This window comes from Anastrepha ludens, chromosome 5 (assembly GCF_028408465.1).
Source record: "Anastrepha ludens isolate Willacy chromosome 5, idAnaLude1.1, whole genome shotgun sequence".
In the NCBI taxonomy this organism is placed as follows: domain Eukaryota; kingdom Metazoa; phylum Arthropoda; class Insecta; order Diptera; family Tephritidae; genus Anastrepha; species Anastrepha ludens.
The window spans coordinates 12,069,665-12,094,110 of NC_071501.1; positions in this window are offsets into that span (position 1 = coordinate 12,069,665).

The following is a 24,446-nucleotide window of genomic DNA, read 5'->3' on the forward strand; positions in this document are numbered from 1 at the left end:
CAATTTTTGGTCCTCAGTTAACTTGTGCGGAATGAAACGTGCACACAGACCTCTCGCGAGCCAAAAATGATTAGTTAAAATGCGATAAATCGATGTTTTGGAGATATTCAGCTTTGCATCCATGAATTTCAACGATGATATCGGATCATTTTTGATGAAATTTTCGGTGATTACTGAGGGCCGCTCCACCCGTGCGTTCATTGTCATTTATGTTCTCACAACCTTCTCTGATAGACAATTCGCCATTATCTTTTTTCATCAATTGAAATGTTTCGCTAAACGTTTTACAGATTTTAAAACAAAATTTGATACTAGCTCTTTGTTGAAACTCATTTTTGTACCGACGTCACAATCATACTGACACTTTAGGCGCAGTAACTTCGCTTCCACTTTTTATGATTAACGAAATCATTTTAAGTTTGCCAACTGCTTAATGTTTGCAGGTAATATAAAACGCCCTCTTGAGCTACGCAACTTATGTGACAGCAATAGTCTGCAGTCTTATAAATATACTTATACAGTAAGCGTCAAAATAAAGTGTACACAACATAGTGATAAATTTTGACTATTTATTTATTTTGTAATCTAATTTTTTTTTTATAAAAATATTGTCCGGCACTCGAAGTGTAAACAAATTAAAAATTACATACATTTAGTTTGGAAAATTACTTTTATTCAATTCAAAGTAAAAAATGTGTGAAAATAATACAATATTAAGAATCAATTTATGATCAATATGACCGATTTATGGTCGATATGACCGACCTTTTGCCTTGACTATGGCCTTGAGACGGTCCAGAAACGAATCGCAAGCTGCCCGAATGTGACATGCAGGTATTTTGGCCCACCCGCAGACAATGGCTTTTTCCAGCGTCTCGAGACTGGTAAGTATTTTAGTTCGGACCTTGCTCTCCAAAATGCCTCAAAGAGAATAATCCTTTGGATCCACGTTTGGTGAATTTGAGAACCAGTGTGTGGGCTTTATGAAGTTCGGAACGTTGTTTTTTAGCCATCCTTGGTTCATCCGAGCTTTGTGAGTCGATGCCGAGTCCTGCTGAAACGTCCATGGTCTGCCACCAAAATGTTTGTCTGCCCACGGCTTCAAAGCAACCTCCAAAATACTTTCCTGATAATATCTCGCTTTTATCTTGACGCCAGGCTCGAAGAAAACGATTGGAGAGCTCCCACGAGCGGTTACAGCGGCCCAAACCCTTACCAGTGACAGGTGCTGCCTCTTGTATAAGTACAGCCGAATGCGCAACGCTTGCATGCAGGTTGCCTCAGAGGATTGCTGCTGTTATCAAAGCAAAGGGTAGACCTATTAAATATTAATATTTTTATCATTAATTGCATTTATTTTAATATTTTTTTAATTGGTTTATTCTTTTATTTTTTTCTTAGTTTTAAAACGGAAGATTCAGTAATTCATGGGGCGCGTAGTACTTTTGGCGAAGGCTGTAAATTTGAAAATAACTAAATAACCTATGTTCCAATTTAATACACTCACGTTTTAGCAACACGAAACAACAAATTATACTTTTTTACAACTCGCAACATCACAGCCAGTCACTGAACTGTGGACTAAAGCAAAACCACACGGAAAAAATGCCACTTTCCTGCAAAAAAATGCACTGCAGAGGTTTGAAAAAATGTTATCGCTTTACCGCTGATGCAGCAAAAAAGTGTACCATAATTGTAAGCTTTGCACAATCACAGGCCATTACACCGTCTTTACCGGCTAGGTGCTTGCGCTGGAGAGCATTTTTTTGCTAGTTTTGTTGCTATATTTTGTGTTACATTTGAAATTTTTATGCTTCCTAAATTGCTGAAATATCTGTGAGAAAATTTCTTCACTACAATGCACCTCTTACTGAAATTTTGTATTTTTTCAAGAACTTTTCTAAATCGGTCTTTCGTTTTTTTTTGTCTTTTTGCTTTTACTTTGAGTTTTGTTGTTTGCACATAAACAGTTAATGCAAATTTATAGCACAATTGTGTATGCTTCAAAACCCATGCAATGGAAAGTGTGCTTGTGGCAAGGAAAAAAACAAAAATACAAAAAAAAAAAAGAAAAAAATGCTAGTCCACAAACGCAGATAGAATTGCAGGAATTGAGAGCGAGAAAACAAAAAAATCAAAACATAAATAACAAACCGATTGCAAAGTGTGAGTGGCCGACAAGTGAACGCAGCGTAGCACAAAGATTAGTGGCTTGCAGTCAGCGATGTGGCTATTAAAAATGGAGAAAAAAACAGTTTCTACTTTTAGGCGATATAGCAATCTAAATTGCTAACAAATGTTTATTGCCGTGGCTAAGAACTACTGCTGATTTTGATGTTTTTTATGTCAGTGATTGTGGCATTTGTTTGCTTAAATAAAAAAACTTTAAATGTATTATTTTTTAAGCCACTGTCGTTGTTGCATAGTTCTTCGTTATTTTCCAAAAAATTCTGCTTTCACCACTAACCATAATCACACACAGCTCACTAAAAAATGCCTGCTATTTCATGCTTATGCCATGTCTGCTTTTAGGCGCAACAACGTCCGCCTTGATCAACAAGCGTTGCTTGCTTTGCAGTTATGCGCTTTGGAAAATATTTTCTTGCGACGACGCTACCACAATTATACTTTAACATTCGCATCTCTTTTCTTTCCACTGCTCATTTACTGTCTACATTCTTTGTTTTTCTCTCCGTCAGGTATTGGGACATAAATATGAGTGATGGAAATGGGCAAGTTATTTCCGCTTTCCGGCGTATAATCTGCAATTTTTCCGTTGCTAAAAGGAATTATTTATTTACGTGCAGTTGACTTTGCGTTAAAAGGTCGGCCGTGACCTGGCAGCAGATAAAATGCAATGCCGACAAGTCGACCACAAATTCTGGCGAATATTTAAGAAGCCAAAGTCTTATTTTCACTTCTCTTTTAGTCTTTATAGCTTTTGGCAGCACTTCTTTTTATCTGCGTCTACGGCTTATTGTAGTCGAAATGCCCAACTGTGCTGTGTCTCTTAGCAGATTAAGCTGGGTAGCATAACTGACGTTTTATTTTCAATGGCTGTTAGCCGTCGAGCCAATTTCAGCAAAGTCGGCTTTTGGGCGCAATGCTGATTTTTACCCACCAAACAAAAACTTTTAAAAATGGCATGAATTTGAAGTGATTTTTGTCGGAATTTTGATTATTATGCGAAATTGTTAGCAACAATTTATGAGAGGGTTGAGCCGACTTTGGAATCTTATTGATTTGATTGTGACTTCGGAATTCCATTTATTACAAATTTTTAGTGATTTTAGTAAAAGTAATTTTTTATCTGTGTAAAATCTGTTTAACAAAAACTATAAATGCCTAGCCGCTAATGCTTTAAAATCATTTTCATTGTAATTCATTACTTTTCCAATTAAAAAAAAAATAATAATAAAAATAAAAATATTTGCACCAAATTTGTTATCCGTATTAGTAATGAAGGAGCAAAGGAGCAGCTGTTCTCGTTCTTTACATACCCCCACCGAAGAAGAAATAGGCTATGAGGGAGCCCGAAAAAACAGTTGGTACGACAAGGAATGCCATGCTGCCGCTCAAAGAAAGGATGAGGCCTATACGGTCACGCTGCGATCGGGCGCAACGCTAGCCGTGTGGGTAGTTACCGGGAGCTGAAAAAAAGAAAATAGTCGTATTATCAGAAGGAACGATTGGACCGATTTTTGTGTTTTTCTAATATTTTAAAAGCTTAGCGCTTCCATAATTTTGTGCAAAAAATGTCAAGCAAATCAGAAGGAAACTGAGGGAGTTATAGAAGTTTGACCCACTTCCGTGGGTGTTAAGTGATTTGACCGATTTTTTTAAACCGATTTTTGTGCTTAACACTGGCCACCAGTAGAAACGCCTCTTTCATGTAAAACAAACATCTGCCTTCTTTGTGTGGAGCAAATGCACAAACACCTCGGCGAAAAAATTATTAAAACTGAACGCGAAATTTTTGAGTTACTTGAAAGTTTCATTTTGTTATTGTAGAATTTAATGGAGTATAAAAGTGCGTAGCAACATTTTTTTTTTTTGTTTTTAATTAAAATTAAAAGTTGTCTTTTATTTGAAACTATGGCATTTTTATAAATTCTGCACAATTTTTTTTTTAATTTTTTTTAATTTTAAACTATTGATGGAAATTTGTAGAATCTTTATAAATTTTGTACAAATTTTTGGTATTCTTTTAAATTTAAATTTCTTAAATTGTAAATTATAAATGAAAATTCCCGAATTTTCATAGATTTTGAATACGTTTTGCAATTTTTTTTATTTTCTAATTTTTTAATTTTTTTTTTGTTTTGTTTCTGTTTTTTGATTAATTTTAAAGTATTGATGGAAATTCTTCGGATTTCTATTAATTTTGTAGACATTTTTTTTATTCTTTTAAATAAAATGTTTTTTAAATTTTAAACTATTTATGAAACTTTTAATTTTTTTAATTTTTATAATTTTAATAATTTTAAACTTTTAATTTTTATAATTTTGAACTATTGATATTTGTCGAATTTGTATAAATTTTGTAAACATTTTTTTTATTTAATTTTTTTTTTTATTTTAATCTATTGATGGAATTCTCTAAATTTTTATAAATTTTGCACAAATTTTTTAAATTTTTTTTTAGTTTAAATTTCTTTTTAATTTTAAACTCTTGATGGGAACTCTTCGTATTTTTATAAATTTTGTAAAAAAATTTTAAAATTTATTTAAAGGTTTTTAATTTTGCGTTTTTTTTGAATTTTTATAAATTTTTTACACATTTTGATTTTAATTTTTTTAAATTTAAACTTTTGCTGGAACTTCATCGAATTTTTATACATTTTGTGCACATTTTTTTTTTTAATTTAAAAACTTTTTTGTTTTTAATCTTGAACTATTGATGGAAATTTGAAAATTTTTTATAAATTTTTTAGAGTTTTTTTTATTCTTTTAAATTTATATTTTTTTAAGTTTTAAACTATTTATGGAAAATTTTAGAATTTTTATAATTTTAAACTATTGATATTTGTCGAATTTGTTTAAATTTTGTAAACATTTTTTTATATTTTTTTATTTGTTGTTTTTTATTTTAATCTGTGGTGGAATTCTCCAAATTTTTATAAATTTTGTACACATTTTTTTATTTTTTTTTTGGTTTAAATCTCTTTTGAATTTTAAACTAAATTAATTTGTTAAAATTTTTTTAAATTTATTTTAACTTTTTTTTCATTTTTAACTATTGATGGAAATTCTTCGAATTTTTATAAATTTTGTACACATTTTGATTTTAATTTTTTTAAATTTAAACTTTTGCTGGAACTTCATCGAATTTTTATAAATTTTGTGCACATTGTTTTTTTAATTTTAAAATTTTTTTTTAATCTTGAACTATTGATGGAAATTTGAAAAATTTTTATAAATTTTGTAGATTTTTTTATTCTTTTAAATTTAAATTTTTTTAAGTTTTAAACTATTTATGGAAATTTTTAGAGTTTTTATAATTTTAAACTATTGATATTTGTCGAATTTGTATATTTTTTGTAAACATATTTGTTTTATTTTTTTATTTAACTTTTTTTTATTTTGAACTATTGATAGAAATTCTTCGAAATTTTATAAATTTTAAACAAAGATGTTTTTATTCTTTTAAAATAAAGTTTTTTTTTTTTTTTAATTTTAATCTATTGATGGATTTCTCCAAATTTTTATAAATCTTGTACAAATTTTTTTTATTTTTTTTTTAGTAAAATTTTTTTTTTAATTTTAAACTATTGATGGAAATTTGTCGATTTTTTACAAATTTCGTACAAAGTTTATAGTTTTTCTTTATACGGCTTTTGTGTTCTTTTGACGCGACGGTGCAGCTGTGAGCCATAACTGTTTAAGTCGATTTAAGTTAGACGTGGGATAGGCAACCATATTCCCCTCACAAAACTCTATATCTAAGTGAATTCTGCCTACTCCTTGTAGTAATGGTTTTAAAAAGTTATTTATGAGATCATATGACATACAAATTACCGGACTCCTGCAGTGTGTTCCAAGCTGAGATCTACGCAGCAAAGAAAGCAGCCGATTTAGCCCTAGAGAACACTTCTCCGAACTCTCATATGAGCCAAGTAGCCACCAAAGCAATATCAGCTGTAATTACATACTCACACTGCCTACAACAGTGCCGGAGCAGGATGGATGAGCTAGGAATTGAGAAAAAAGCCACCATCTACTGGGTTCCAGGACACAAGGGAATTGAGGGAAAAGAAAGAGAGGATATACTAGCCAAAGTAGGTGCAAATGTTCCTGTAGCTAGCACCTCTGAAAAGAACGACTGGAAATAGATACAGCAATGATCCACCAAGCGAACTCAAGATGCGTAAAAACCCAGTTCATGCAGGATCGCGAAAATCAAGCTACGCATGCACAATGTCAGGTCTACAAACTAATATATATTTTATCTCTACTCAGGAAAGAGCGTAAATTTGTAGTGGGGATACTGGCGAGATATTGTCTCAAGCTAGAGCCGAACAATACATCCGCAATATGTAACGAAGTCAACGAAAGAGTAACTCTGGAACCTACTCGGCCCCTGCGCTGTACTTAGCAAAAGATGAATAAACTGCTTAGGTCAACTGCATCATTCTCAATCTTAGGAAGTGTGGCAGATCAAAAAATTAGCAGCCTACTTAAATTATATAAACTTTGTAGTAAAGACAAAATATAAAGTTTTTCAACTCTGCATGCAAACATTTGAATCAATTTCTTGTCTACATGCAATCTACAGATCAGCCAAGTCTAATCTAACCTAACTTTTGGATTCATTTTTTAATTTCTTTTATTTTTTTAATATGTACCTTCAATTTTTGTTCACGAAGTGGGTTATTTTAACGCTTTCTACTTAGTTCTCTCATACACCTCATCAACAACTACATCAACGATAATTTTTCGACTCTAGTCAGCGTCATTATGAATTCCATCATTCTTGAGAGCGCTTATGATGGTAGTCTATATGAGAGAGCGCGCCACATTTACTAATCTTTTTCGATACTACAACATTTTAGAGTAATTGCTATTGAGTTGCATAGTGAAAAACTGTAGAAGGTGGGGTCAATATCAGACTGTTAAACAGCTCTCAACGACTTTGAAAGGATCAGCTGCTGGGCTGACGTAACCGCCGTCTGAGCAACGACTGACGAGACGAGTGTGTGAATACGTGTAAATTGAGCGGGCAGAATTGTGCTGTCGAGTACCCGGTGGCATGGTAGACGAAGCTTACTCGCTCAATTTCGTTTTTTTCACCAAAACTGAAGACCAAACCTTGTACGTTTCCACGACAGTCGGTTCTAACATACGTTACCGAAATGACCCGGATTTATATCCGGCCAAGGACTGACACTCCAGCAGCATTCCCCGTTTGTAAATATGGGGAATGTTTATGCTGCTACAACAACAACAACAGCCAAAACTTGTAATATTGAGCCTTGCGAATTTTAGTTAAGGATACAAAGGCAATCTCTTTAAATTCCTTTATATAACTTATACAATACTTTCGTACTTCGCTAAGGGCAAACGCTTCGGTTTACTGGGCATTTGATTGTCTTACTTGCCAAAAAAAAAAAAAATCATTTAAATTCTGCCTTCTCCTTCTTGCAAGAAAAAAACATCAAAAATAAATTTGCCAAACTATTACTTTTATTGCGCCGCTCGCAAATTGCATTGCTCAGTCGCTCAGTGTTGGCCATTTTCTTTGCATTATACATTACTTTATGCCAAAATTCTGAAAGAACATTTTCCGCACTTTTTGTTTTTCTCCACATTTCCACTGCATATTCGTTTGCATTCATCTTTTGCTCTCTTTTGTGCGTACTTTTGCACTTAAAAGTTAAATTGTATTTTACACTTGTTTGCCTAAAAGTATGCAACAAAAACAAATAACACTGAATATAGTTATTTTATGAAAGCTGTAAATGGTTAATTTCATAGGCTGACTTTGTAGAAAAAATTCAGTATGTAAATAATGAACGGAATGTTGAACAAATATTTACAATAAACTTTAAATTGAGTCCAATTAGAGTTATGTGGAAATTTGCATACTCTTAGGCTGCATAAATTAATTATATTTGCAAGAGCAACAGTACGCGGTTGATTTTTTGCACTTGCTGTTAATGCAAGCCACTTTAAAATCAATTTGTATGTTAATGTAAAGGATATTGACTCGTAGGCGCCTATAAACATGCTATGCAATTTCATGTAGCATTTAATGCATTTCGAATGCTAACTGTAGGCATTAATTTCATACCAACTGTAAATAAATACTTTAACAAATAAATATTTACTTTTATGCTTGTCATTCACATGTCAGTCTAAATACACAACACTTTTTGTTAAAAGTAAATATGCTATAAATTATGTCTATTCATTCACGTACTCGTACATATATTACTTACATACATACATTCAGGTACATATATACATATTCTTTAATGTAAACTTAATAAATATATCAAGCGCTTAAACATATGCGTGCTAGGGTGGTCCACAACTGGTCGGAGTGTGGAGTGTAAAAGTATTAATAGGAGCGGATCTTGTGATTGCTAAGAATGAATATAGGGGCAAAACTGAGAAAATGTAAAAATATATATTTATAAAAAAAAAAAATATAAATTTTTTCCCATTTATGCATTTTCTTTACGAAACTATAAGAAATAGTTAATATAATAATTTTAGTAAAAACTTACTAATGAACCATAAACACCGGCAGTTAGTGCATTTTTGCATTATAAAATAACAGAAAAAAATTTTTTTCATTAAAAAATAAAAATAAATATTTATCAAGTTTTCATATTTTGCAAAATTCTGACGAGAAAAATCATATTAAAATTAAGCGATTTTATATCAAATCAGAAAGAGCTCGCGGCTTTGCTTGCATATAAAAAGAAAAGCTTAATGCATTTACGACTTATAAAACACTTCTATGGCAACGTTAAATTTTGGAAAGCCAAAAGCAAACAATTTCTGTTTTTGATGTGATAACGTCTTCTAATTCGATGTAGCCGGCTGCACGCACTAAAACCTGCGTCGTTATCTTGTTCATGCGCCGTTACCTTGCTTGAACTGCAAGCGAGAGCGCGGAACGAACGACAAAGAGGCACAATCGGCCCCCGCGTTCGGCAACGTTCGACATCTGGCTCTCTCCTACTTGAGTGAGTATATATATGTATGTATATGTGCATATGTATTGTATATAAATTCACATGTTTGTATTTGTATACGTCTTCTTCCTGTGTGCATGGTAATGTACCATTTCTCTGTTGAGAATAGGACGATGATAGAAAAAGTAGGAAATGAAAGGGAGTGTTTCAAGTGTAAAGTGTCTTGAAAGAGGCAAATCGATGATGTTGCCTCTCAGTGTTGTTGACTTATTAACGTCTGATGCACAATCGAAATTGAACATATCTTTCATGAATTTGATAAATGTTTCGTTATTTTTCACGTTTGTGTAAATGTAACGTGACCTATTCCATTGCGATTCCATTTACCTCCTTACATCCATACAAAATATCTATCAAACAAATAAAATTAAAATTTTGTTTTGAAAATTGCAACCATTACATCAGTATTTTCTTATGACGTTGTCACGTTAAACTATCGTCAGTAAACCGACTTTACAGACAACCTCTTTTTAGACATTTTTTGTATTTGAATCTGCATACATTATATTATAAGTCAATTCCAATACGTTTTGAATTAAAAAATAAGTGGCAACGCTATTAGATTTTATATTTAATTTTTGATTAAATTGTTTTTAATCATAGTTTGGGCGACACCCACAACATTACACTTTTAACTACGCTAATCTTTACCATTTTCCGCTTAAAAGTTAGGTGGCAACGCCATACACAAATTGACTTTAATTAAAACTTTGTTCATTCTTTTAAACGCATTTTGTGTGATTCTCACATCCTAATCTCCTAATAGGTTTTGTTATAGATTGGAATTTGTGTTTTGAATTAGATGGCAACGCCTGTTAAAAAATATTGTTGTATTGATAAGAAAGCCACCTTTTCAGTGACATATGTATACAATATATTTTTTTATAACTAAAAAGTCTTTGTATTCTTTATTAAAACACACAAAAAAAAAAAATAAGTGGCAACGCGGGCTAAAAATATTATTTTCATTTAAAATGTGCTTAAATATTTGATTTATGCATAAAATATTTTTCTTTTATTTTTACTTTGTGCAACCTTTATTTCCAAAAAAAAAAAATAGGTGGTAGCACAGGTTAGAAATTTTTTTGTATTAAAGTTTGTTTAAATATTTCATATATGCATAAAATATTTTTTATAATTTTACTCTTTGTAATCTTTATTTCAGAAAAAAAAAACCAATAGGTGGCAGCACGAGCTAAACTATTTTTTTGTATTGAAGTTTGTTGAAACACTTGATTTATGTATAACAAACATTTTTTATTTTTATTATTAGCAATATTTATTTCCATAAAAAAAGGTGGCAACACCCAGTAGACAACTTTTTACTACCTAAAAATATTTTGTTCTATTAAAACTTGTTTAAACATTTCATATATGTATGTATAAAATATTTCTTTTTAACTATAATTTTTACGTAATCTTTATTCCTAAAAAAACAGGTGGCAGCATGAGCTAAAAATATGTTTTCTATTAAGCTTGTTTCAGCACTTGATATATGAATAAAATATTTTTTATAATTTTATTCTTTGTAATCTTTATTTCAGAAAAAAAAAACAATAGGTGGCAGCACGAGCTAAAAATATTTATTTGTATTGAGGCTAGTTTAAACACTTGATTTATGTATAAAATACATTTTTTATTTTTATTATTAGCAATATTTATTTCAAAAAAAAAGGTGGCAACACCCAGTAGACAACTTTTTTCTAGCTAAAAATATTGTTTCTATTAAAACTTGTTTAAACATTTCTTATATACACACAATATATATTTATAAAACTCCAATTTTTTTGGTATTCTTTATTCCTAAAAAAAACAGGTGGCAGCATGAGCTAAAATTATTTTTTTGTGTTAAAACTTCTTTAAATATGTAATATATGTAGGTATGCAATAATACTTTTTATAACTAATATTTTTTTGTAACATTTATTTCCAAAAGCCAAAAAAAAAAATAGGTGGCAGCACGAGTTAAAAATATTTTTTTGTATTAGTTCAAGCACTTGATTTATGTATAAAATACATTTTTTATTTTATTATTAGCAATGTGCATTTCCAAAAAAATGGTGGCAATACCCAGTAGAAAACTTTTTGCTGGCTAAAAATATTTTTCTATTAAAATTTGTTTAAACATTTCCTATATGTATACAATATATTTTTTTATAACTATAATTTTTTTGTAATCTTTATTCCTAAAAAAACAGGTGGCAGCATGAGCTTAAAATATTTTTTCTATTAAAGCTTTTTTAAACTTCCTTGATTTTATACCTATTATATATTTTATTCAGCTGAACTGTGTGATAAATAGCTATTTTACCAGAAAATTGAGGTGGCAACGCTATTAAAAAAACTGTTTTTGGAATAGATTTTTCTTCGAAATATTTGCGCATACGTTTACGCAAATTTACGTTTATTATTTATGAAATAATTATTTTTTATGACATTAATAATTTTTAATTACAAACAGGTGGCAACACCCAGTAAAAATGCATATTGCACACAAATCATAGGCTTTCCAAGGGTGTAACAAGTTTTAAAATCGGTGCAGTAGTTTTTGAGTGATGCGCTTTCGAAGATATTTTTCGCGTATCTGTAGAGATTTTTTTCCTCGAGAAACTTGATGGCCATTCACTATCACCGAATTTCAAAATAAAAATAAAAAAGTATTATTTATTTTCTTTTCCGTTCAGCCTAGAACAATTCTGCAGTATCTTCATAATTGAATACTCACTACTTTGACCATTTGTGGACATTCCTTAGATAATATATAAAAATTGCCTCTCTTAAAAGTCCATATGCACCGCAATTTCACGCATCCACACAATGCCAGCCGTTTTCAACAGATTCGTTAATTGCATTTACTGTTGACATGCTGTTGTGCTTTTCCCGTTTTTTCCTACTTCCGATTTTTCGTGGGTTAAAAAAATATATCAAAGCGCATTTTTTACCGCTTAGCAAAATTAGTGCACTTTTTTTTGTACATAAAATGACGCATATTAATTAAAAGTGTTTAATGAATGTCACACGTTTTTAAGCCTGCAATGAATTCTTTCCGGTTTGTTGTCATTATTGCATTAATTTTCATTAAATTATGCATCAATGTTGAATATTTTATGGTAAGAATAATTTTTCAGCGTTTTTTCCGTAATCCGTGTGTTTTTATTGCTACAACAATTAAATAAATAATGAATTTAACTAAATAAAAACAAATAAAACAAAAAGTATTATAAAATAATATGTAAACATAAATTTTGTTAGTAAATTATTGACAAAAAAATGGTGCAGAGTTCAGTAACGCAGGTTTAAAGACCTGTCTGACTGAATTCCTCAAACTTTTTCGAAGCATCGAGTGAAATATTTATAATATAATACATTACTATAAAAGCCAGCGTTTGGAATCGCTGATTAAGATATGCTCATGAAACTGTGGAGGATTTTAATTTTTTTTAATTTATGAGTAAATATGAATTCCGAAAAAAGCGACATCAACAGTTTTGTCAGGAAAGTAAGAAAATATGCTGCTGTATGTAAACTTAAGTTCTTCCGGTATATATGCAATCTTTATCCTACAGATGTATCGATTTAATATTCAGTAAAAAATGTAGTTTAATTTCTTTCAGCTTAAACTGACTTTAATCGCCTTTCTATCAGTTGGGTTAATCACGTCTAGCGGCTTGTCCACGTCTGTTTTCATAAGCTTTAGCTCGCCCAGGAGGGGAAATGGACAACAGTAGCAGTAGTAGTCATAAGCACTGCATTCACCTAGGGGTGCCTCTTACTATCTTCTGAGTTAAAAACTCTCCTTCACTAGTTTAAGTAGGCTACAGACGACAAGTGGCTCATATGAGATTTTGTGCTGATAGCGCAAAGATGGCTAGCAAAAACGTGGATGATGCGATTGCAATGTTTGTTATTTATGCCTGTTTAAGAAGAAAAAGGGAAAGAGAACAAAAAATATAAAAAAAACAGAAAAGTGTGGCTAATAGAAGAGGAAGAAAGATACCATCTTAACCTATTAAATTGCCTTGAATTGCCGCATAAATAAAAAAAAATAAATAATTGGCGCGTACACTTCTGTTAGGTGTTTGGCCGAGCTCCTCCTCCTATTTGTGGTGTGCGTCCTGATGTTGTTCCACAAATGGAGGGACCTACAGTTTCAAACCGACTCCGAACGGCAGATATTTTTATGAGGAGCTTTTTCATGGCAGAAATACACTCGGAGGTTTGCCACTGTCTGCCGAGGGGCGACCGCTATTAGAAAAATGTTTTTATTAATTTTGCTTTCACCGAGATTCGAACCAACGACCTCTCTCTGAATTCCGAATGGTAATCACACACCAACCCATTCGGCTACGGCAGCCACATTCTATTGAATAAAATAATAGAACGTATAAAAAGTGTTTGCGTAAGGTCGGGGACCAACATTCTCGAATTGGTAACGTCTGTCATTGTTAACAAAAAAATACACTCATGCTAGACGCGAAAGATTATCCGCTGCGTTTAGATTCCTTTTCTCACTGCAATGCTTTTCAAGCGAAAATAAATGTTATTCATGAAGCCTTAAGATGGTTAGAGATAAACGGAAAATCATCAACAATAGATATCTTCGTTCCACCAGACCGCCAAGTTGCCCTACGGGCTCTGAATGCATTCAAAATAGCATCAAGGAGTGTCTTACATTGTCGCCAGTCACTTAATGACATCGTATCGTAAAACAGTATCGCATTATCTTACGCTGGATTCCAGGCCACAAAGATATACCAGGGAACTGTAAGGCTGACCAACTTGCAGAAGGAAGCTAAGGTACACCTGTATGCCAAGCATAAATAATTTTATGGGGGTACCTCTCGCAACTCGTAAGCTCCTTGTTTTAGCTTCACTAATTAATTCTGCAAATCAAAGATGGATTAGTGCCAATATCTGTAAAATTGATAGGCAAACATCGCCAAGGCTAAATTTACGTCTATCAAAGAATATTATAAAATTGAGTAGACTTAAAATTAGGACTTCATTAGGGGTGTATTGACTTTTACGAGTATGATTTCTGGCGTAGCTGTAGGAATGAGGAGGAATTGGAAACAATTCAACACCCTTTTTTGTACATATCCGGCTCTAGACAGAAGCAGGAGCCGATATTTAAGATCCTACTTCTTGAGGGGTTAGGGGTAATCAGAATTTTAAAATAATTGGATTTCTGTTTGCAATATATATTTAAATATTTTGTGAAAATTTGAAGTGAATCCTTCAAATAGTTTTCGAGTTATTCAACAATGAACAAAGGGCGCTCGGGCGCTCCGGAATCGATAACAAAACTTCAAATGCGTTTTTCTCAAAACTATGTTTTTTGAACTGGTGATCACTTTAACTTAAAAACCGCTTGGTAGATTTCAATAAAACTTATACTGCTTTTGAAAAACATAAAAAGTCGTGCCGGATTGAAGGATTTTTTTTTTTAAGTTCGATTTTTTTAAACAATTAATACTCGGGTTTTTCCTCGAAAATCTGAGGTCGTATTATTGATAATTAAAAAAAAAATAAAAAGGTTTCGATCAGGCACTAGATTATCTATTAATAAAACTAACTTCGCTTGTCCGATTGATTTTAGATGAATTTCCAAAGACTTGTGATGATCAGCGCAATGAACTTCTCGAGAAACGGGCTCCACACAAACAGCAATAACTTTTACAATTATAAATTTCTTGTTTTTGAAATTTTGCTAAAGTCAAGTCTTAAGATATGATGTATTAATGCTATGTTTTTATTTTTGTAAAATAAAGCAATTGACTAGCAAAAAAAAAAAAATTATTGAAAATCATAATTTTTTCGGACCTCTGACCCTTAAATATATGGATGATCTATGGAATTTAGGTATCCACAAAATTTTACCCTTTATCCAAAGCTCAGGATGGTTCATTTTGGAAGGGGAAATGTAGCCCAGCACCTGCGGCTCACAACGGACCCATTTCTTGGTCTAAGTGGCATCGCTGTTCCTATGTGCGATTCGGCTGCCAAACCTACCTTACAACCTATATATAACACCTGAAAATGGTTACACATATATAGCAGAAAACGGTATAATCAGTCGATATCACTCGACGATATATTGTAGCTCAAGTGCCTTTAAATAATAGTCTCTGAAGAGCATCCACTTCTCAAAAATCGTCGGCAAATTACTCAATCGATCAATCGATTATGATAGCTTAAAACTACGCGTGGCTATTGTCGAACTAAATACTTTTTATATATTTTTTTTTGCAGTATTCATTGACATTTGACCATAGAAATACTTACGCCTCAACAAGATTTTTTAACCGTACAATTGTATTATGAAAATCGACACTCTGTGAAAAGTGTTTATTGTGCGCTCAGACCAACTTAAGGGGTTTAGCGATGAGGCCCTGTTCAAAGTATATTCTGCAAATTTAATTTTATTTAATTTATTTTAATATACTGTAGAGTATATAATTTTGTATGTTGTCAAGGTATATTTTGCAGCGGCACGTCCGTTCACGAAAAAGTCAAAGCAAAAAAAGAGCGAAAAAGCGGGTGCGCAAAATATGGGAAGAAGCAAATGTCAAAAGTAACTGGGTTGTCATATTAGCATTTTATTGACCAGCTTTGCATTCCGTCGTAACATTCTGCCCACCTCGTCCAGGTCCTGCGACGAATTAAGGGACCAGCCGCCCACCGTAAAGACATCAGGTGTCCTCCATAGGCAGCAGTACTAACTTTGATATGGCTCGCTTGATAATGGAAGTTGGCGTACGAATGGTTGCCACTCTGACAACGTCGTCAGTTCCTGGATGCACGTCTATTATACGACCCAACGTCCACTGAGTGGGAGGAGCGCGCTCGTCGCGTATTAAGACCAAGTCTCCGGGTGATAGATTGGTACTAGTTTGATGCCATTTGCGTCTTACTTGTAGTTCTCGCAAGTACTCACAACTCCATCGGGCCCAGAAATGTTGCTGCATTTGTTGAAGCTGTTTCCACCTTTTGAGTCGATTTGGATTAACCTCGAGTAAACTTGGTTCGGGAGTAGCGACTAGCGGACCGCCCACCAAAAAATGGCCAGGAGTCAACGCAGCTAAGTCCGTTGCGTCTTCTGTTAGTGCCGAGTTCGGCCTCGAGTTAAGAACTGCTTCCACTTGCTTTAAAAGAGTATAAAATTCTTCAAATGTTAGCTTCGCGCTGCTAATTATGCGCTTTAAATGATGTTTCATGCTTTTTATACCCGCCTCCCAGATGCCTCCGAAATTTGGAGATCCAGGTGGTATGAAATGCCATGTTACTCCCCAAGTTGGCACGTACCGTGCTGCCGCCTCAAGCTGTTGTCGAAAGCTGGCCAGATCTACTTTTAGTTCCGCATCGGCTCCTATGAACGTTGTAGCACAGTCGCTGTATATGTCCGAACTGTATCCACGGTCTGCAAAGAATCTTCGAAGGGCTGCAAGAAACGCTGCAGTGCTCAAGTCGCTAACCAGCTCCAGATGAATAGCTCGGGTGCTGAAGCATATGAATAGGGCAACATAGCCCTTGTAACTGTGATGGCCTTTGCCTTTCGCGCTGCGAATTTGGTACGGTCCACCGTAATCGAGACCACAATGACTAAAAGGTTTTGCTGCGTTGCAGCGATGCGTGGGAAGGCTTCCCATGATTTGGGTCGAGGGAACACCTCGGTGACGAAAACATTTTATACAACGATGAATGAATCGTCTGATTGACGAACGAGCGTCAATAATCCAGTATCTTCTTCTTATAAAGTTGAGAGTCGATTGAACGCCGCCATGCAACGTATAGTCATGCGCTTGACTGATCAGTAACGTGCACAAAGGATCCTGTTTCGGTAACAAGCATGGAAACTGTTCATAGAAAGGCATGTTTGCGTTCTTCAACCGCCCGTTTAAACGCAAAATACCATCGCCATCCAAAACTGGGTTCAATTTGAGGAGCTTGCTCTTCTGGCAAATCGGTTGGCTAGAACGAGGACAGGAGATCTCATTAGCGAAATGAATCTGCTGAACATACCTTATCCAGAATTGCAAGGCCGCGGTTCTTTCAGTCACAGTGCACCATAGAGTTGTTTCATGGGGTCGCTTCATCAGTGCGGCAAGGAAACGCTGACACCAAGATGTTACTGCCAATAGCTTGTTGAGATTCGAATATTTTTGAAGCAATGTCGTGAGCATGGTTGGTTTGGACTCTTCCGGAATCGTCACTAGGGAGAGAACTAATTCTTCGTCTGGATCTGTCGAACCGTTGTGTTGTGACGATTTAGCCACGGAGGTCCCCGCCACCACAGCGACAACCCTGCGAGCTGAGACGGGAAAATACCCCGGGATGCAATGTCGGCTGGGTTCGTTGTAGTAGGTACATACTTCCAAGCGTTGATTGGTGTTAACTCTTGGATTTGAGTTAGACGATTGCTGATGTATTGCTTGTGTTTACCAGGATTTGATCGAATCCAGCTGAGCGTGGTTTTGGAATCCGACCAACAGTAAAGTCGAATCGCTGGTAGTTGCAGTGTTGACATCACTTTAGCGGCTACTTTCGCTGCGAGTAGAGCAGCATTTAGCTCCAAACACGGGATGGTTATCTTCTTCAGTGGTGCCACCTTAGTCTTAGCGGTTAGAATTGATATTTTTACATCATTACCTGAAGTTTCCACACGAAGGTACGCGACAGCAGCATATGCCACAGTAGAGGCATCAGAAATAAACATGCAGTTGGTAACTGGATACACTGGGCTCAGCTCCAACCCACCTGGGCACTTTGAGTTCTCTGATTTGAGGCATTTCGTCTCTAAAGCGTCGCCATTCATGTTGAAATGGATCAGGAATGGGATCGTCCCAATCGACACCCGATAACCACAGCTGCTGACAAATAGCTTTACCTTTAACTACGACAGGTGCTAGTAGACCCGGCGGGTCATAGATTTTGGCCACATCGGACAATTGCTGCCTCTTTGTGATGTCTCCAATGATAGGTGTTATGTTTGTCTTGTAACCGATGCTGTCAGTGTCGCACAGCCAATAAATTCCTAGAGCGTTTGTTTCGCTATCAAGATTTAAGTTGCGGGACAGCCCAAGGTTTTCATCTTCAGTGTACAGATGGCGCATAAATTCAGTAGAGTTGGACATCCACTTCCGAAGGTTGAATCCGCCGCGCTGCAAAAGCTGTTGTAGCTGGCGTTGAATATTCAGAGCGTCTTCCACGGTCGCGGCACCATGCAGGCAATCAACCATGTAAAACGACTCCGTTAATATTTTTGATGCTGCCGGAAAATCGTGTTCTTCATCCGTAGCAAGCGTGTGCAGAACCTTAATGGTGAGATACGGCGAGCAATTTAAGCCGTAAGTTACAGTGAGCAACCGGTAAATGCCTGGCTTGCCCTGCTCGTCACGCCAGACAATCCGCTGCATATCAGCATCAGGTCTGCCGACTAAAATCTGGCGATAACATTTTTCAATGTTCGCTATGAACGCAACTCGATGCATTCGCCATTTTAAAATGATGGAGCTAAAGTCGCTCTGCAGCTTGGGTCCAACATGAAGACAGTCGTTTAGAGAAACGCCACCTTTGTATTTCCTTGAAGCATTAAATACAGTGCGAAGCTTCATCGTAGTGCTACCTTTTTTGCACACACCATGATGAGGAATGTAACATAGTGGATGCACAAAATCGTCAGATGGGACTGGCTCCATATGACCAAGATTTCTGTACTCAGCCATAAACGCTGTATACATTTCATTCAGTGTGGCATTGTTTTGAAGGCGCGCTTGTTGGTATGCGAATAGTCGAAAGGCATCTGATTTAGAATCGCATAGAGCGGCAAGGTCACAGGACTCCTTAAAGGGATATTGAACGTGATAGCGCCCGGAAAGATCGCGACACACTGTACGCTCAAATAGCTTCTCGCAGTAAATTTCGTCTTGCGTCATTGAGGATGAGCCTTCCACGTCCTCACATTCATTGAACTTCCACAGTTGCTGAACCAAATTGTTGAGCTCAGTAGTGGCTGTAGCGCAAAACGTGGTGGCCAGGAGTAGTGTAGATGTGTGGGGCAGACACCCGTAGATTACCCATCCTATGTGAGTATTCTGTGCGGTAACTTTGTTGATGGCAGAGCGTTTGATGTCGTTGCGCAAAAGGAGACCGTAGAGGTCTGCGCCGATGATGACATCAACCGACCCTGGTTCGAAGAAGTTTGGATCGGCTAATGGCAGATCGAGAAATTCCGAATATGGTTTTGGATCGACACGTTTTAACGGCATGAGATGTCCCAAGCGGGGCAGGACCAGAGCCGAACAATCGATGTTGAACTCGGGTTCTGTAAGTGAATGTAATGAGAAATGAACTACGCCATTAGACTCACCTACACGGCAGCCGCCTATACCGGTGATGGGTACTTGAAGACGGGCTCTGCGAAGGTGTAGTTGTTGAACTGCAAACTCGCTGATGAAAGATGCCTGTGATCCATTGTCCAGAAGCGCCCGCAGTTGGAGTTCATGCCCTGTGGGAGAGCGTATTCCAATAACCGCAGTTGCAAGCAGAACGGATGTGAGATCATTTGTGTTTGGTGTCTGTATTAAGTAATCGGAACGCGTATGATGAGTAGCAACCTTGTTGGGTTGCGTAGAAAGACTGTCATGCAACAGTGTATGATGTTTTTGCATGCACCTTTGGCATGTATAAGTAGATGAGCACTCGTCAAGAGTGTGGCCTGGTTTTAGACAATTTTTGCAAAGTTTTGCCTTATGAACCAGATCTAATTTTGCTGAAGATGTTTTCTTGCGGAAATCCGGGCAGTACATGAGCGTATGCTTACCCGAACAGCATGAGCATCGGCCAAAGCTCGTTTGATGACTTCGCACAGCTTGATTGTGTGGTGATTTTTGTGAAAAATCTTTCGATTTATTCTTGGCAGCTGCCCCCACTGCTTCCAATCCAAGAATGCGTTTTTCTAGAAACGAGATTAAATCGCTGTAAGCAGGCAGTTCACTTGGACTACCAAGACTCATCTCCCATTCTTTAACTGTGGCAGAATCGAGCTTTTCGGTGATTAGAAAAATTAGCCAATCATCCCACTGAGCTGTTGGACGGCCAAGCTGTTGTAACGCACGCATTGACTCAGTCACGGTGTCCAACAGTTTTCGCAGACTCGTTTCGGATTCTGTGGGCATTGCCATCAACTTGACAATGTTTCGCAAGTATGACTTCACAAGTCGTCGTGTGTTGTCATACCTTTGTTGGAGTAGGTCCCACGCGATTATAAAGTTAGGGTCTATAACCGAAAAACTCCGGAGCATAACCTCCGGCTCGCCCTGTACGCTGCTTTTGAGATAGTGCATTCGTTGCACGTTGGAGAGTGTCGTATCTTTGATCACGCACGTGGTGAACATGTCCTTAAAGCTTAGCCACTTTTCAAAAGACCCATCGAACTTCGGCAACTCGATTTTTGGAAGAATTGTGAGTGGTGCACTTGCATCGTTGAGTTCACCCATTGCTTCGCAATATGCTCCTTCAATAGCTGCAAAGTGCTCATCGGACAGCGCGTCACGCACCGCTGCTGCATTAGCATCAGTGACCGCCAGCGCACCAAGATCGTCGCGAATAGCGTGGCAGCGCGACCAATACTCCGACAGCAGACTGCGCCTGGCTCCGAGATAGCCCTTTGTTTTTTTGGACTTTGCCATTTTACGCGTGTTTGCACCAAAGTTTAAGATGAGCTTGGACAAAGACTCTTCCTTTCCAAGCACCATGTTTGATTGTGCGACGAACACGCGGGTCTTCCGTATTTGAGGTTAACTTCCTTCGAAGCGTAGAACGTTGCTGGACTGCTACTGCCTTACTTTTTATTATTTCCAATGTGCAGGGAAAGGTTCCCCGCAAGGGATGCCAAAATGTTCAAAGTATATTCTGCAAATTTAATTTTATTTAATTTATTTTAATATACTGTAGAGTATATAATTTTGTATGTTGTCAAGGTATATCTTGCAGCGGCACGTCCGTTCACGAAAAAGTCAAAGCAAAAATAGAGCGAAAAAGCGGGTGCGCAAAATATGGGAAGAAGCAAATGTCAAAAGTAACTGGGTTGCCATATTAGCATTTTATTGACCAGCTTTGCATTCCGTCGTAACAGGCCCATTTTCGGCTTTATGATGTCAATAATCAAAATTGCCGTATTTGAGCTGAAGAGCAACTCGAAGCCATTCAAGAACAGCCATGACATTCATTGAAAACAATCGTTTGGTGCGACCTATGGGCTGAAGAAATTATCCATAGGTGCATATTTCTTCAAAGACTAGGCTGGCGCCAATGCAACTGTGAATGGTGAATGTTATCGCGCAATGATAAACGACTTTTTAATGCTGGAAATTGAAGCCCGTGCTCTCCAAAATATTTGGTTTCAACAAGACGGCGCTACTTGCCATACAGTCCGTGAAACGACGGATTTAGTGCGTCGTCGTTTTGATGAGCAATTTATCTCTCGTCTCGGACCAATGGATTGAACACCAAGAGCGTGTATTGTCACACCTTTGGACTTTTATTTGCGGTTGTTCGTAAAGTCTAAAAGTCAACTTTACTGACCGAAGTCCTAAAGCAAGTCATTCAAAATTGGTGTTTACGGATGGCCGTATTACGACGCAATTGCGCCTAACAACCAACATTTGAAATGGATTATCTTTAAAAAATAAATGTCATGCATGGTTTTACACAAAAATTCGTTCTTTTATTTCAATTTAAAGTTCGATACCTCTAAATTGATCACCTTTCACATTGCACTTTAAAATAAATAGCGTTACATAAATACTGTGCACAGCAAAGAATTGTACCATTTAGCCCGCTTTATTTGTTTCAGCTCTATTTCGCTGAATTCTTGTATTACTCTTTCTCTTTTTCAAATCTTTAACCTTCATGAATTTTGTATATTATTATTACCTGAAGTTTAATAAATCTAAATGTTCAAATTGTTCAAAAAGTTCAAAGTCAATCATAAATTTTTGATTATAGTGTAATACCATTAGACTCTCACACTGAAATATAAGCCGCGGCTGTCATAGTAGGCTTAATAAAGAATTAATTAAATAAATGCACACTAACGAAATTAAGCCTCACAAATATATCTCTGTTCTTTACTTAGATATTCCATACATTCAGATCTACATAGTCGCTCTTCTGTTCCAATAAGAAAATCTCAATTTCTTATACTGCGTTTTTGTAGAAAATCACACTTACCACCGCCTTGCTTTCATTTGTATTCATACAGCAGCTTAACCCTAACCGTTGAATTTTGAATGTAAAATCTTAAGTTTATTTGCCAACAACAATTTAACGGTTCATTTATCCAGTTCGGCTGTGCATAATGAATTTTGTAATTTTTATAAGTGGCAACCTATTAATTTGGTCACTTTCTAAGTGCTCTAACATAAATTATGCAAAATATTTGGCTAGCATTAGATGGGCATATTTTCCTTGCTGTGAATATCTAAGTAATCGAAGGCAATTTTGCAAAAAAGTTTTCAAATTTAATAAACTAATTAGATTTTCTCGGACGTAGTGTATCATAAATACAATTTTCAACAGCTGCTGAAGTTGTACTTTTGTTGCCGTGCCTGGTGCGATATTTGAAGTAAATAGATGTAATATTTTCGTTCCTATTAAAATTCGTTTAGTTTAGAAACGGTTGATTTTAAATAACTACATAAAAATTAATTAAAGAAACTTTGCTTTGGGGAAAAGGCACTGAGGCTGTTTAATATGAGGATGTTTCCACTTTTTTTTTAGTTTGTATTTCTATTTACACACTAGTCGAAACTTTAAGCTGTGGTTAGGTTTTTATTGGCACATAAAAATATACAAAAGATGCAGTGAAACTCAAGCAGTACTCGTTTGCAGCTCGAAACGTAAAGTGTGAAAATGGAATTCTAATCCAAGAACACTCATATTTCAGAACAGCGCCAGTTCCACGAAATTGAAAAAAAGTAACACTTTCAGCTAAAAATGTTTAATAAATCAACCTAATTTTTTAGCAACTTTAGGCTTGCACTTTGTTAATAGGACTATCAATAAGTTCGTGCGGTTTTTTTTCGAAATTTGAAACTTTATTGACGTAAAATGGTTACAAATTTAATATTCAAAATATTGTCCATCGCTTACTACTACTTTTTCCCATCTTTCTGGCAATTCACGGATTCCCTTTGTGAAAAATTCGGTCGGTTTTGCCGCAATCCACGAATCGATCCATTTTTTGACTTCATCGTAATTACGGAAGTGCTGGTCAGCCAGGCCATGTTGCATCGATCGGAAGAGATAGTAATCGGATGGCGCAAGGTCTGGACTATACGGCGGGTGGGGTAGGACATCCATTTGAGCGTTTCTAAGTATGTTTTGACCACTTGTGCAACATGTGGCCGAGCATTGTCATGTTGCAAAATAACTTTGTCGTGTCTATCGGCGTATTGCGGCCGTTTTTCTCGCAGTGCTCGGCTCAAACGCATCAATTGTCGTCGGTAGACATCCCCCGTAATCGTTTCATTCGGTTTCAATAGCTCATAATACACAACACCCAGCTGGTCCCACCAGATACACAGCATAACCTTCAGGCCATGAATATTCTGCGCGGACGTCGATGTTGAAGCATGGCCAGGGTATCCATACGTTGCCCGACGTTTTGGATTGTCGTAATGGACCCACTTTTCATCGCCAGTCACAATTCGATGCAAAAAACCCTTTCTTTTGTGCCGTTGAAGCAGTTGTTCGCATGCCATAAAACGGCGTTCAACGTCTCTTGGCTTCAATTCATACGGCACCCAATGGCCTACCTTTCGGATCATTCCCATGGCTTTTAAACGTTTGGAAATGGTTGATTGATCAACTCCCAAAGTTTTTGCAACCTCTTCTTGCGTTTGAGCCGGATCTTGATCGAGCAATTCCTCCAATTCGGTATCCATGAACTTTGGCGGCGCACCCTCGCGTTCTTCGTCTTCCAAGCCAAAATCACCACTTTTAAAGCGTGCAAACCACTTCTGGCACGTTCGCTCAGATAGAGCATGCTCACCATAAACTTCCACCAAGATACGATGACTTTCGGCTGCTTTTTTCTTCATATTAAAATAATGAAGAAGAATTCCCCGCAAAAACACATTATTTGGCACGAAATTCGACATTTTCAAGTGTGGTAAAAATATTGTTGTTTACGCTTCAAATAAAAAACTTATACTGACGTTTGTGCCTTACGACAGTAGC